At 40.9% G+C, this 14,573-nt stretch overlaps 1 long non-coding RNA gene across 2 annotated transcripts in view; it reads right to left on the reverse strand.

Annotated features, from left to right (window-relative positions):
- Positions 1–2,456: 2,456 nt before the first annotated feature.
- The window catches only part of LOC115093227, a 30,975-nt gene continuing 18,858 nt past the window's right edge, over positions 2,457–14,573 (reverse strand). For both annotated transcript variants that reach the window (XR_003857236.1, XR_003857237.1), the window contains exon 3: positions 2,457–2,949. This is a non-coding gene — a long non-coding RNA (uncharacterized LOC115093227). The remainder of the gene's footprint in view (positions 2,950–14,573) is intronic.

The raw sequence follows: 14,573 nt of genomic DNA on the forward strand, positions 1-14,573 counted from the left end.
TTGGCAAACAATGGGTATTCCTGGGTCTATGAATGTCTGCCATTATAAGTAAATTCTGAAGTTAGGAATAATAAATTCCAATCATCTAGCTGAAAATTTAAATAAAATACCAGAATTATTGTTCTAGAATCTGATTTTCCCTTTTTATCTGAGCATTCAGTTTTGGTTATTAGATCAATGATAGATGTGGCTGTATTATCAGGTGTTTCATCAGCTCTTACCCAAATCAAGCTGTGAATTGTACTCCATGTTCTGAAACTAAGTACATGGGAAGGCAGACCATATAAACTTATTACTTCCTTCAGAAAGTGTAATGTGTTTAATTTGTGCTCTATCTGGGAATACGTCTTTTCAAATGGAGTTTCTGCCCCTGGCTGCAGCTGTATTGGATGATCATATTGTCTATATAGAATAGGACATTTGCCATGACCTTGACAAAGTTATCCTTGAATCCCATATATTTTTTAGGCACTTGTGGACCTGCTGCAATTTTATTCTCTTCTATTTAAAATATATTCTCCTTTGAGTATGGGAAGTTAATCTCGCTGATAAAAGGTGGATTCAAAAATTATCTTGTATTATGTTCATTCTATCTTTGAATTATGACATCCAAGCCAGCTGAGCCCCAGAATGACTGAGAAATGTGAGGCCAAGATCAGATTGAAGCAAATGGAATTTTGATGGTCTAGACAGTGTTCATTATCAGAAAGTAAGATTACTGTGCCTTAGAATAATGGTTAACCACCAAAGATCATTCTTCCATTGTATTTTACTGGCACCTATAACACTTATGAATTAGGAGGGATCATTGGGTCACCCCTCAACCATAAGCTCCCTACTGGAGTTGTTCATTTCTGAGATGAATGAGGCCTTGGCTTTTTAGGTCTGTGAGGACACTTCACCTATTGATAGTTTAGTTGTTCAGACAGAAAACTTAAACGATGGCACCAAAAAAGAGAGACATCATTGATCAATGGAGGTTGCTATTCCACCAGATAGAGTTACTGTTATGATTGGCGGCTTGCAGGACTGCCCCACGAGCCACCTCACTCACCCCCGACACTGCTTGAGGCTTCTTGTGGCTGGGACACCACTTTAAGCTATTTAAGCAGCTCTACACAGCAACCTTGCCATGCTGCCACCGCCCCCTTTAGCACTCCATGAAGTTAGTAAGTAGCACATTTAAGACTAATTGAAGAAAATTCTTTTTCACTCAACACACAATTAAACACTGGAATTTGTTGCCAGGGGATGTGGTTAGTGCAGTTAGTGTAGCTGGGTTTAAAAAAAAAGTTTGGATAAGTTCTTGGAGGAGAAGGCCATTAACTGTTATTAATCAAGTTGACTTAGGGAATAGCCTCTGCGATTACTGGCATCAGTGGCATGGGATCTTCTTAGTGTTGGGGTATTTGCCAGGTTCTTGTAGCCTGGTTTGGCCTCTGTTGGTAACAGGATTCTGGGCTTGTTGGACCCTTGTTCTAACCCAGCATGGCAATTTCGTATGTTCTTATGTTCCTCTAGGCACACGCATGCCTTACATCCGAAATCATATAGGGCCTATGGCAGGAAGGTAGCCATGGTGCCCTATGATGACATCATCAGTGTTCTCCTACTTAAAGCTCCTTCAAAGGAGAATTGGATACCTCAGCAATGCTCCAGTCCTGCCTTGCCCAGCCTTGCCCTGCCCAACTGTCTCATCCAGTGCCTGTTCTGTATCATCATTAATCTCTTGCTTTGGACCTGGCCACATTTACCTGGTGCCTGGACCTGACCTCTTGCTTTGTACCTGACCATGCTTGTCTGCCAACTGGACCTGATCTCTTGCATTGTACCGTGTCTGTGCTTGTCTATCACCTTACCTGACCCTCAGCCTATTTCCAGTATCTCCATCCTGCTGCCTGTCCTGACCTCAGGGACCCCTTGGACTCTTGCTCTTTCTACCGCCCTTAGGACTCACCTAAGTCCTGCCAGCCACCAGAACCCAAGGGCCCAACCTGTGGGAGAGGCAGCTGGTATTGGCAGAGCTCCAGTCTGTCTCACTTCAGGGTACATTTGCCAGCTGTCAGCATAGGTTCACCTACAAGGCTGTGTCGATTATGCCATAGCTATAATGGCTCACTCTCACACTGCTCTTCATGGTTACACACATACACATACATTTTGTACTAGCCTTTCTCTATTTTTAAGTACTGCCTTAACTTTTACAGGTAAAAGTCACTTTTAAAGACCAGTGTCATTTTCTCTCAAGGATCACAGTGCTTACCATCTAGAAATAACTTAACCTATTCTAATTCCCACATTAGCCCATTCAACATATCTCTTATCTTATGCTAAGCTTCTTTTTCTTGCATTCACTTTATTTGCCTCTCTCTTTTTCTGACACTCATTCAATCACAATTCAAACACTCATGCTTACAGTACACACATTCTAGATGAATACCAACCCATAATTTCAGAGCAACATCTCACATGTTAATAAATACAGAGATTCTAAGCAACATATATATTCTCAATAGATTGGCTAATCCAGACCCTATTATCTACACTTACAGTACTGTGATGCAATAGAATAATCCTAATATACAACAAAATATACAATACAACATTCAATATAATAAATCTTAAAGCCTCCCGTAAGCTTGGCTTAGTTATGGTAATATATAAATAATACTAAACTCAGCAATAGTTCTACCTACAGTCATACTTCTCTATCAACTTTTATAAACATTATCAACTATGGAACTATAACATTCACAGATTTATTATTACTGTAAACTTTATAAAATTCAGAAAATATCTGATATCAGAATATATAATAGAATTATTTTCTTGTTGTAATTTGATAGGAGAGAGTAAAAGTGTTTTGATATGGCGATTGTCCATCTGCTTGTGGTTCCTGTTGATGTAAATGAATTCTGTGTTCTCTACCTGAGTCCTTCCATGTTGCAGCTGAGAAAAGAATAATACAGTTAATCCATAATGCTAAATATTCATAAACCATTAGTCTACAGTGTTTACAATATGGCTACTGACTACCTTAAGTCCTATTAATGCAATTAGATGATAGCAGATCAAGTGGAAGAGAAGGTCATGTTATAACATTGTAATACCACAAGAAGTTGAAAACATAGCAACAAACTGTTTCCACTATAATTTCAAACATCAGAGCATTAAGTAAAGGAAAAATGGAGAACTAGCTTTCTACAAAATGCTAGTGCATGTCCATTAGAGATGGTACTGGAAGAGATCCAAAACATGAAATACTGCAACTATTTAAATAATAATCAAGTACAACAAAGACCTGCAGCATAGTCAACATAATAAACAAAAATCATAGTTTTATTTCCACAAAAACAGACTCAAACACATACATTGATCACAGTGCTCTTTCTTCACAAGAACAAGTAAGAAAATATCTACAATATAAAAAAAAAATAGCATTTACACACATACATCCATACAAGCAGTTGAAAAAAGGTATAAGGAAAAATACTCACACAGAGAGAGAAAAGAACATATCACATATGTACACCTGTGAAAACTATACTCTCCATGCATTTCAATAGCCATGGAGGCACCCTTCCACCCTACAGTTGATCTTCTCCATATTGGGAAAGGTGAAACGTCCACTGATACCTACAACATGGTGTTGACTTCAAGAATGTCTGTTTGAAAAAGCATGGAAAGTAAAAAAAAACAAAAGAAATTTAGCATATCACCACAGTATTACTTAATAACCTAACAACTTGTTACCTATGCATTCATTATCCCCTTTCAAAGTAGATTCACTTTCTGCACATTATTACCATTATTTAAAATGTTATGGACACATAAAAATAATAGAAAGATGCTACTTGCCGGAATAGATAGGAGTAGCCAACATTCTCTGTCAAGATGAGTTGGGTGAAGTATGGTGCAATTATTGAAGTCTCTTCTATAGTTAGTCAGACAATGAGGAAGACCAGTTGTGTCCTTTAAAGCCTAGTAAATTATGACAAGTCCAGTACAAATGAACCTACAAGGAGGAACAAAATGGCTGCTGCTGCTGCTGTGTAGTGTTAGGTGAGATGCTCTTGGAAAATTTATCTTTTTCCCAGTCATTTTATCTCATAAAAGACTTTTCATATAGATATGCTGGAATGAAAGGATAAACCACATTATTTAACAATGGGAGCAACTGCCATTCAGCTAATGTACAGCTTTGTCTGTTCTGAGCAGTCAGTACATTTTGTGTGCAATAAGATGAGATGGAAATCTGCTTTTCCCCTCTTGCCATTGGACTTGCTTTGTTTTGCCACTTCCCCTCCAATGAAGGCACCTTCTTCAAAGGACTGGTCACTAGAAATAGTGTGACTGGTCCCAGGAACATCTTCAGGGATAAAAGAAGGAATCCAATCTGCAGCAACTTCAACATCCCAGATGGAGCTTCTGTAGAAACTTTGAACACTGCAGTGCATTTTTCTGAACTTATGTATGAAGTAACGTTAACTTGATATTCTGGGGTCTCTATGCTCTTAAGCAACTTAACTGTAAATATTTCATCTTCAGAGATTAGTGGTACTTCAATTCTTATCACCATGGAGGCCTTATGGAACACTAACCCCAGACACTGGTATATTGAGCAAGAAAATTAGGTCATTAAAAGGTGTAGTTTTCATGTACCAACAAGGTGCTGAGACATTCTCACAAAATAAATACTTTAAATGAACAAGTGGGAGAATTAAAAGAGTTTCAAAAGAGAATATTCTAAAATGACATACACTTATGAGCTTTCAGGAGTTGTGAAAGAAGTTTGATTTATCAAGGGAGGTTGCAGCTGCCTCACTGATCGAATCTGGAAATCACCACAACCTAACTCGAGCCTGAGGTGCTCCCAACTTGCATTCTCTGAGCAGTCAACAAGGTACTAGGGAGGTTGCAGCCCATCTGCATACTTCTCCCAGCTGCCTCGGTGGGTGATACCAGTAGTCACCAAAACCCACTTCAGGTTCAAACTACTCCCACCCTGTGTTTCTCGATCAGTTGACCATGTACTGAGAAGGTTGCAAGCTTCTCTTTATTTCCTATGGCTCCACTACATTTTCTCATCCTGACGCTAATCCTCCCCAATTTTATTCCCTGCTACAAACCACTACTAACTCCACAAGTCCACCTTCCCCATTCTTTATCTCATCTGCTATTCTGCTGTCTCCATTCTTGCTGACAGCATCTCATCCTTGCTGCTATTATCACACCTCTATCTCTCTTCTATGTATTCTCCTGCTCCTCCTCCTACTCTCAGCTACCTTCCAAAGCCACTTTCATCCCATTAGTGCATATCAAACCATTACCCCTCCAGCCTTATCACTATTCCCTTCTCCCTCCCATTTTCTCTTCCTTTCTTGTGCTCCCTGTGGAATTCCTACTCTATAGGGCAAGAATTGGGATTAGCTTTTCCCTGAGGAGTTTGCTTCAGTTGCTGCTTTCTGTCATGGAGGTTTCTTTGTCTCCCATACACCTTGCAAAGTAGACCACTGTGGTGGTGGCATGGACTGTTGCTCTCCCCCTTCTGTAGGTTTTAATCTCTTCCTCACCTCAATCGATATCTTTTTCTTCCTTTGAGGCTCACTCCATCCACCCATTCACCCCACTACCTCTCTGGGTAGCTGATAAATCCCCTTCCTCCTCTCTCACATACTTTGATTCCTAGCTTTCCTTCTTCTTTGACTCAACTTTCTCTTCCCTTATTCTTGGTGACTTTAATCTCCATGTTGATTACCCCTCTGACTCTTATGCCTCAAAACTCCTTTCCTTAACTTCTTCATTTGATCTCCAACTCTGATGTACTACCTCCTACTCAAAGCACACCATAGACCTAGTCCTTTCCTCCAAATGTTGTCTCTCATAATTCTCCACCTTGGTTCTATCTCTCTCAGATCATCTTCTGATAACTTTCAAACTAAATTACCCTCCCCCATAGCGTCATTCAGTCACCACCAACACCTTCAGGAAACTCCAGGCTATTGACCCTTGTTTCCTCTCTTCCTTCCACCACTACATTGTTTTAATCAGCTGACAAAGCAGTTACTTCTTATAACACTATAATCTCCTCTGCTTTTGACACTCATGCCCTTCCCTTTACCCATCCTATAAGGTGCACCAAACCCCAGCCTTGGCACACGTCTAGAATTAGTTTTCTATGTCCCTGTGCCCAATTTGCTGGGCTGCACTGAGAGAAGAATAACTAGTAAGAAAAAGGTGATAATCCCCTTGTACAGGTCCTTGGTAAGGCCTCATCTGGAGTATTGTGTTTAGTTCTGGAGACCGTATCTCAAAAGGAAAAAGAGACAGGATGAAAGTGGTCCAGAGAAGGGTGATCAAAATGGTAGTGGATCTCCATCAAATGACATGAGGAGAGGTTGAAGGAACTAAATATGTATACCCTGAAGGAGAGGAGGTGAAGGGGAGATATGATACAGACCTTTGGATACCTGAAAGATTTTAATGATGTACAATCAATGACAAACCTTTTCCACAGGAAAGAAATCAGTAGAACTAGGGGTCACAAAATGAAACTCTAAGGAGGATGACTCAGAACCAGTGTCAGGAAATATTTCATCACAGAAAGGGTGGTGGATGTCTGGAATGCCCTTCCGTAGGAGGTAGTGAAGACAAAAACAGGAAATGATTTCAAAGGGGCATGGGATAAACACTATGGATCCCTTAAGGGTAGAGGATGGGAATGAAGTAAAAAGTGCATGGGAGTAATTTGCTGGTGTGGCAGTTACTACCCTTAAACAATAAGCCTTTATGCTGTTGATGCAACTCCATCATAAGAACATAAGAAATTGCTATGCTGGGTCAGACCATGGGTCCGTCAAGCCCAGCATCCTGTTTCCAACAGAGGCAAACCAAGCCACAAGAACCTGGCAATTACCCAAACACCAAGAAGATCCCATGCTACTGATGCAATTAATAGCAGTGGCTATTCCCTAAGTAAACTTGATTAATAGAAGTTAATGGACTTCTCCTCCAAGAACTTATCCAAAACTCTTTTGAACCCAGCTACAATAATTACATCCTCTGGCAACAAATTTCAGAGCTTAATTGTGTGTTAAGTGAAAAAGAATTTTCTCCGATTAGTCTTAAATGCCTCTGTCGCTAACTTCATGGAATGCCCCCAAGTCCTTCTATTATCCAAAAGTGTAAATAACCAAGTCACATCTACTCATTCAAGACCTCTCAGGATCTTAAAGACCTCTATCATATCCCCCCTCAGCCGTCTCTTCTCCAAGCTGAACAGCCCTAACCTCTTCAGCCTTTCCTCATAGGGAAGCTGTTCCATCCCCTTTATCATTTTGGTTGCCCTTCTTTGTACATTCTCCATCGCAACTATATCTTTTTTGAGATGCGGCGACCAGAATTGTACACAGTATTCAAGGTGTGGTCTCACCATGGAGCGATACAGATGCATTATGACATTTTATGTTTTATTAAACATTCCCTTCCTAATAATTCCTAACATTCTGTTTGCTTTTTTGACTGCTGCAGCAAACTGAGCCGACGATTTTAAAGTATTATTCACTATGATGCCTAGATCTTTTTCTGGGTGGTAGCTCCTAATATTGTGTAACTACAGCAAGGGTTATTTTTTCCTATATGCAACACCTTGCACTTGTCCACTTCTCTACTGCCATTTGGATGCCCAATCTTCCAGTCTTGAAAAGTCGTCCTGTAATGTATCACAATCCGCTTGTGATTTAACTACTCTGAATTATTTATTTATTTATTTATTTAACACTTTTTATACCGACCTTCATAGTAAATAAACCATATCGGATCGGTTTACATAAAACAAGGGTATAACAGAAGCAATAAATAAAAGTAATTAACAAGAGAAGAGAATAAGATAAAGTTACATTTAACAAGGAGTAAAAAACTTGGGAAGCTTAAGAGCTGGAAGGAAGTTAAAGGCCAAAAAATAATTAAAGAAGCATAGTCCAAAAGGAATTTGGATTAAAGCAAAAGATGCTTTAATCAGTAAGTGCCAGAGTTCTTCGTTTGAATGGTTGTAAGACTTTAATCTTCTACGTCCAAGTGTGGATAAAGAAGACTAAGGGTTGTCTGGAGGATCATCGAAGGCTTGGTGGAACAGCCACGTCTTAAGTTTTTTTCTGAATGTAATGAGACAGGGTTCTAGTCGGAGGCTTGAAGGAATGTTGTTCCAAATAGATGGACCTGCTATTGAAAAAGCTTGGTCTTTGGTCGAGGAAAGGCGTGAGGCTTTAGTAGGGGGGTAATTCAAAGTACCTTTATGATTATCTCTAATTGGCCTATTGGAGGAATGAAGTTTGAAGGGTATTTTAAGGCTGAGATGGAGATGGTGATGGATGGATTTGTGTATTAGGGTAATTGCTTTGTAAAGGATTCTAAAATTTACAGGTAGCCAATGTAGGTTTCTGAGGATGGGTGAAATGTGATCTCCGCGGCTGGTGTTGGTCAGTAATCTCGCTGCAGCATTTTGAATCATCTGAAGCGGTTTAATGGTCGATTTGGGTAGGCCAATGAGGAGGGCACTGCAATAGTCAATCTTGGAAAATAACAACGCCTGGAGTACTGTTCTGAAATCTTTGAAAAGAAGAAGTGGCTTGAGTCGTTTCAGAACCTGGAGTCTGTAAAAACAGTCTTTGGATGTAGTATTAACCATTTTCTTAAGGTTTAGTCTGTTATCGAGAATTACTCCTAGATCTCTCACCTGCTTATGAATGATGAATGTGTTGTGAGGGAATGGTATGGGAATATTTTCTTCATTTGCTGAAATGAGGAGGAGCTCCGTCTTTGAAGAGTTAAAGACCAGATTTAATCTATTGAGGAGGTTAGTGATAGAAATAAGGCAGTTATTCCAGTGGGAAAGTGCTTTTGAAATAGATTCTGTAATAAGAATAAGAATCTGTACATCGTCTGCATACAGATAATGAATTAAATTATCTTGTATCGTCCACAAATTTGATAACCTCACTCATCATATTCCTTTCCAGATCATTTATATATATATATTGAAAAGCACTGGACCAAGTACAGATCCCTGAGGCACTCCACTGTCTACCCTTTTCCACTGAGAAAATTGACCATTTAATCCTACTCTCTGTTTCCTGTCTTTTAATCAGTTTGTAATCCACAAAAGGACATCGCCTCCTATCCCATGACTTTTTAGTTCTCTTAGAAGCCTCTCATGAGGGACTTTGTCAAACACCTTCTGAAAATCCAAATACACTACATCCACCAGTTCACCTTTATCCACCTGTATATAACTGTGGAAAGACACTGAACTGTTGGACTTTGTACGCTGATCGTGATAAAGAATGACACAAGCTGGAACCAGGAAGGCTGCCCTATACACATTAACCTGAGCTGAAGTGAGGAAAGTTGCACGTATACAGAACCCTGAGTTGAAAACTGGCAGCCTGTGATTGGAGAGATGTCAAACCAGCCAAGGCGTGACGAGTGCAAAACAAAGAAACTGTAGAGATAAGTTACATATAAGCAAAGGCTACATGGAGGTAGAACTGAGTAGATTTGGGACTTCCCCTTTTTGCTAGTGAAGTCTGCTACTCCGCAAGAAACTCTGTATTACTTGCCTTTCTTGCTATAATAAAATATTTGTTTCACAGATATTTTTGGGTCGGTATTGAATGAGCATGTACCGAACACAGATTTGTTAGGCAAGACTTCCCTTGGGTAAATCCATGTTGACTGTGTTCCATTAAACCATATCTTTCTATATGCACTACGATTTTGATCTTTAGAATAGTTTCTACTATTTTTCCCGGTACTGAAGTTAGACTCACTGGTCTATAGTTTCCCGGATTGCCCCTGGAGCCCTTTTTAAATATTGGGGTTACATTGGCCACCCTCCAGGTACAATGGATGATTTTAATGATAGGTTACAAATTTTAACTAATAGATCAGAAATTTCATTTTTTAGTTCCTTCAGTACCCAAGGATGCATACCATCCGGTCCAGGTGATTTGCTACTCTTTAGTTTGTCAATCTGGCATATTACATCTTCCAGGTTCACAATGATTTGGTTCAGTTAGTCTGACACATTACCCTTCAAAACCATCTCCGGAACTGGTATCTCCCCAACATCCTCATTAGTAAACACGGAAGCAAAGAATTCATTTAGTCTTTCTGCAATGGTCTTATCTTCCCTTAGAGCCCCTTTAACCCCTCAGTCAACTAGCGGTCCAACTGACTCCCTCACAGGTTTCTTACTTCGGATATATTTTTAAAAGTTTTTATTATGAGTTTTTGCCTCTAAAGCTAACTTCATTTCAAATTCTCTCTTTGCCTGTCTTATCAATGTTTTACACTAAACTCAACACTGCTTATGTTTTATCCTATTTTCTTCAGATGGATCTTTCTTCCAATTTTTGAAGAATGCTTTTTTGGATAAAATAGCGTCTTTCACCTCACCTTTTAACCATGACGGTAATCGTTATGCCTTCCTTCCACTTTTTTTAATGCGTGGAATACATCTGGACTGCGCCTCTAGGATTGTATTTTTAAATGATGTCCATGCCTGTTCAGCACTTTTAACCTTTGCAACTGCACCTTTCAGTTTTTTTCTATTTTCCTCATTTTATCAAAGTTTCCCTTTTGAAAAGATCGTGTTAGAGCTGTAGATTTACTTATTGTCCCCTTCCATTTATTAGTTTAAATATGATCATGTCATGATCACTATTGCCAAGTGGCCCCACCACCGTTATGTCTCTCACCAAATCCTGCGTTCCACTAAGAATTAAATCTAAAATAGCTCCATCTCTTGTTGGTTCCTGAACCAATTGCTCCCTGAAGCAGTCATTTATTACATCCAGGAACATTTTGTCTGTAGCAAGTCCTGATGTTACATTTACATCATTGCTCTCTGCTTCAATGGCAGAGGGAAAAGAGGAAAAGGGGAATTAGATTCAGACAGCAACCAACAAGGACATTGAATTGCACAGTTTGGGAAAACAAATAAGCATGGGAGGAACTTCTGATATGGTGGTTACTACCCTTAATCAATAAGCCTCTGTGTGTTGATGCAACTCCAATATTGTTCTCTACTTCAATAGCAAGAGGTAATGGGGAGTTGGAATCAAACAGCAAGCAACAAGGGCCCTGACTGACAGTCTGGGAAACATAATTATAAAGGTGGCTTGTATGGCCAGTAGCGTTAATATAAGCTTGCTGGGCAGACTGGATGGACCATTTGGTGCTTATCTATCTTCATTTCTATGTTTCTATGTCTCTGGCTAAAATTCCATCTCCATGGAGACTTCATTTCAAATTCTTGCTGATCTCCTTCTAGTCAGCTATTGCACTTGCCAAGCAAGATCACTATGTCCATCTTACTTCCAACACTCATGGTTTCTTTGCCACCTAAACTATCTCCTAAACAAACTTTGCTTCCACTCCCCCATTCATTCTCTGCCATGACCATGGCTGACAAGATTCATAAAATTATTCTAGAGTTCTCAACCACATCACATCTATCTCCCTCTACCCACTTATTTCCTCTACCATTCCCCAAATTCTACCATTCTCTCCTCCTTTTCTGAAGTCACAGTGGTGGAAACTGCCCATCTTCTCTCCTCCTCCAAACTCACTTGTTCCTCTGACCCCATTCCCATCCACTTTCTCAGCTCTATTTCCACTGCAATCATCCCTTCCATCTGTCATATCCTAAATGTATCGCTTTCCACTGCTACTGTTCCTGCTACATTGAAACATGCTGTGATCATGCCACTCCTCAAAACACCCTCACTGGTCCCCAACTTCCCTGCCTACTATCATCCCAGGTCCCACCTCTCTTTTCCTTCCAAACTACTTGAATGTGCAGTTCACTGCTGCTGTCTTGACTTTCTTTCATCTCAAACCATTTTTATCCACTCCAGTTTGTTTTTCACCATATACATTGCACAGAAACAGCAATTGCCAAAGTCTCCAATGACCTGTTAATGGCTAAAATGAAAGGCCTTTACTCAGTCCTTATCCTCCTTGACTTTTCTTTCCGCTTTTGAGATGGTTGATCACACCTCTTCCTTGATACTGTGACTTCACTTGCATTTCAGAAATGTGTTCTGTCTTGGTTCTCTTCTTACCTCTCTCATTGCCAACGAACTATGCCCCATCATCCACAAAGAAATACCACTAGCACAACTTGAAAAAAGAAAACCATGGTTTTCCAACAATTTAAAAACAACAATTTAAAAACAATCAAACAAAACCTAAGAGCTAAAGAACGCGCCTGGCGCAAACAACCATCAGCAACACTTAAAGCTACTTACAACAATACCTTACACGTATACCGTCATGCGATCACACAAGCCAAGCGGGATTTCCACGCCGCAAAAATCCACGACTACCAATTTAATGCGAACGCCTTATTCACATATGTCTCAGAACTCACCAGCTCCAATACACCTACACTCAACGAAACAAACTCCAACAAAAGATGCGAAGAACTAGCTCGCTATTTCAAGCACAAAATCGACAACATTCTACTTCGCTTCCCTGCCAACCCCACCCCCCTCACCCCACTCCCCAATGACAAAAAGATCACCCTTGAATTTTTCGACCTTACCACTAACATGGAAATAGAGGCTATTCTAAAAAAGATGAAACCCGCCACCCACTCCTCAGATACCATTCCCTCAAAAACCCTCCTCTCTATCACCCCCGCCATCACCAAACCCATTACAGACCTAATCAACTGCTCCATCACCGCTGGCAGCCTCCCAGACCCACTCAAATTGGCCATAGTCAAGCCCCTTCTAAAAAAAACCCACCCTTAACCCAACAGACCCTGCCAATTACCGTCCGATTTCCAATCTCCCTTTTTTATCCAAAGTCCTAGAGAGGGTAATCAACAAACAACTGACTGATTTTTTAGAAGATCATAATATCCTCCACCCTCTACAGTTCGGTTTCCGTAAAGCCCGAAGCACTGAAACCTTACTACTGGCCATGACAGATACCATACTTAAAGGTATGGACCATGGAAACTCGTACTTACTCGCCCTACTAGACATCTCAGCTGCATATGATACAGTCAACCATCAAATTCTAATGACCCGCTTAGCAGAAATAGGTATCACCGGCACCGCCCTCACATGGCTCTCCTCCTACCTCACAAACAGAGAATACCTCGTAAAAATCGACAAATACGAATCTTCACACATACCTATCACACAAGGTGTCCCCCAAGGATCCTCCCTATCCTCCACCCTCTTCAATATTTATCTCTTACCGCTATGCCACCTCCTCTCCAACCTAGGCCTGAAATTTTTCCTATATGCAGACGACGTACAGATTCTCATACCGTTTCAAGGGTCCATAAGCAAACCTTTGCAACACTGGGAATCTTGCCTCACTACCATAAACACGCTGTTATCTGAGCTCCATCTAGCTCTAAATACATCCAAAACAGAATTACTCGTCATCTCTAATCAGCCTGAACGTTTTACCCTCCCCATGCGACAGAACAATCCTCAGAACACAACCACAGCCCTCTCCCAGCCCCAGTTTGTAAGAGACCTAGGCATCCTCATAGATCAACACCTAAACTTTAAACCCCACATCAAAGCTCTCCTAAAGGGAGGTTTCTATAAATTAAACATCCTGAAAAAACTCAAACCCCTCCTCCACACACACGATTTCCGCACTGTCGTACAGACCACCATGCTCACAAAACTGGACTATTGTAACTCCCTGCTAATAGGACTCCCTGCCACCACCATCAAACCCCTGCAGATTCTACAAAATTCCATGGCCAGAATCATAACAAGTACTCGTAAAAGGGACCACATCACCCCCATCCTAAAGGACCTACATTGGCTGCCCATCTCCTTCCGCTCACAATACAAAACCCTAACCATCCTTCACAGCTCCCTTCATAAACACAACCACACCTGGCTTGATGAGATGCCTCACTACCGCTCCTCTGACCGACCTACAAGAACAGCCCATACAGGCACTCTCCACACACCATCCCTCAAATCAGCACATTCATCTCATACCAGAGGGAGAGCGTTCTCCATCGCTGGCCCCACCCTCTGGAACTCCCTCCCCACCCTCCTACGCCAAGAGACATCACTCCACAATTTCAAGAAAGGAGTCAAGACATGGCTCTTCCGACAGGCCTACCCTGACACAAACCAAACATAAATTCTTCCCTCCAGCCCCTCCCTGTCTCGACCATCCTCCGGCTGCTCCCCCCCCTCCGTCAGACCCACCCCTACCCCTCTTCACTCCTAGTCACCTTCCAATCCTCTGTCTCCCAACCGCCCCCTTCCCCCTTCTACCCCCTACCCCCCGTACACCTTTCAATCTCCCTCAAATAACCTTTCTCCGAATGAACACCTTAGCCCAAGTAATACTGGTGGCTTTCAAGTCTTCATGAGTCCCTCCTTAAGTAAATGAAACCTGTACTTAAGTTACTGATACCTATACTCAAGTTAATGAGACCTGTGCACTCCGTCATCTGTACATAGTTTCCCTCTATTCCTATAGTTTTCATTCCTTTACTTCTCATCTCTCTATCTGCCTTT

This window comes from Rhinatrema bivittatum, chromosome 6, assembly GCF_901001135.1.
Source record: "Rhinatrema bivittatum chromosome 6, aRhiBiv1.1, whole genome shotgun sequence".
Lineage (NCBI taxonomy): Eukaryota > Metazoa > Chordata > Amphibia > Gymnophiona > Rhinatrematidae > Rhinatrema > Rhinatrema bivittatum.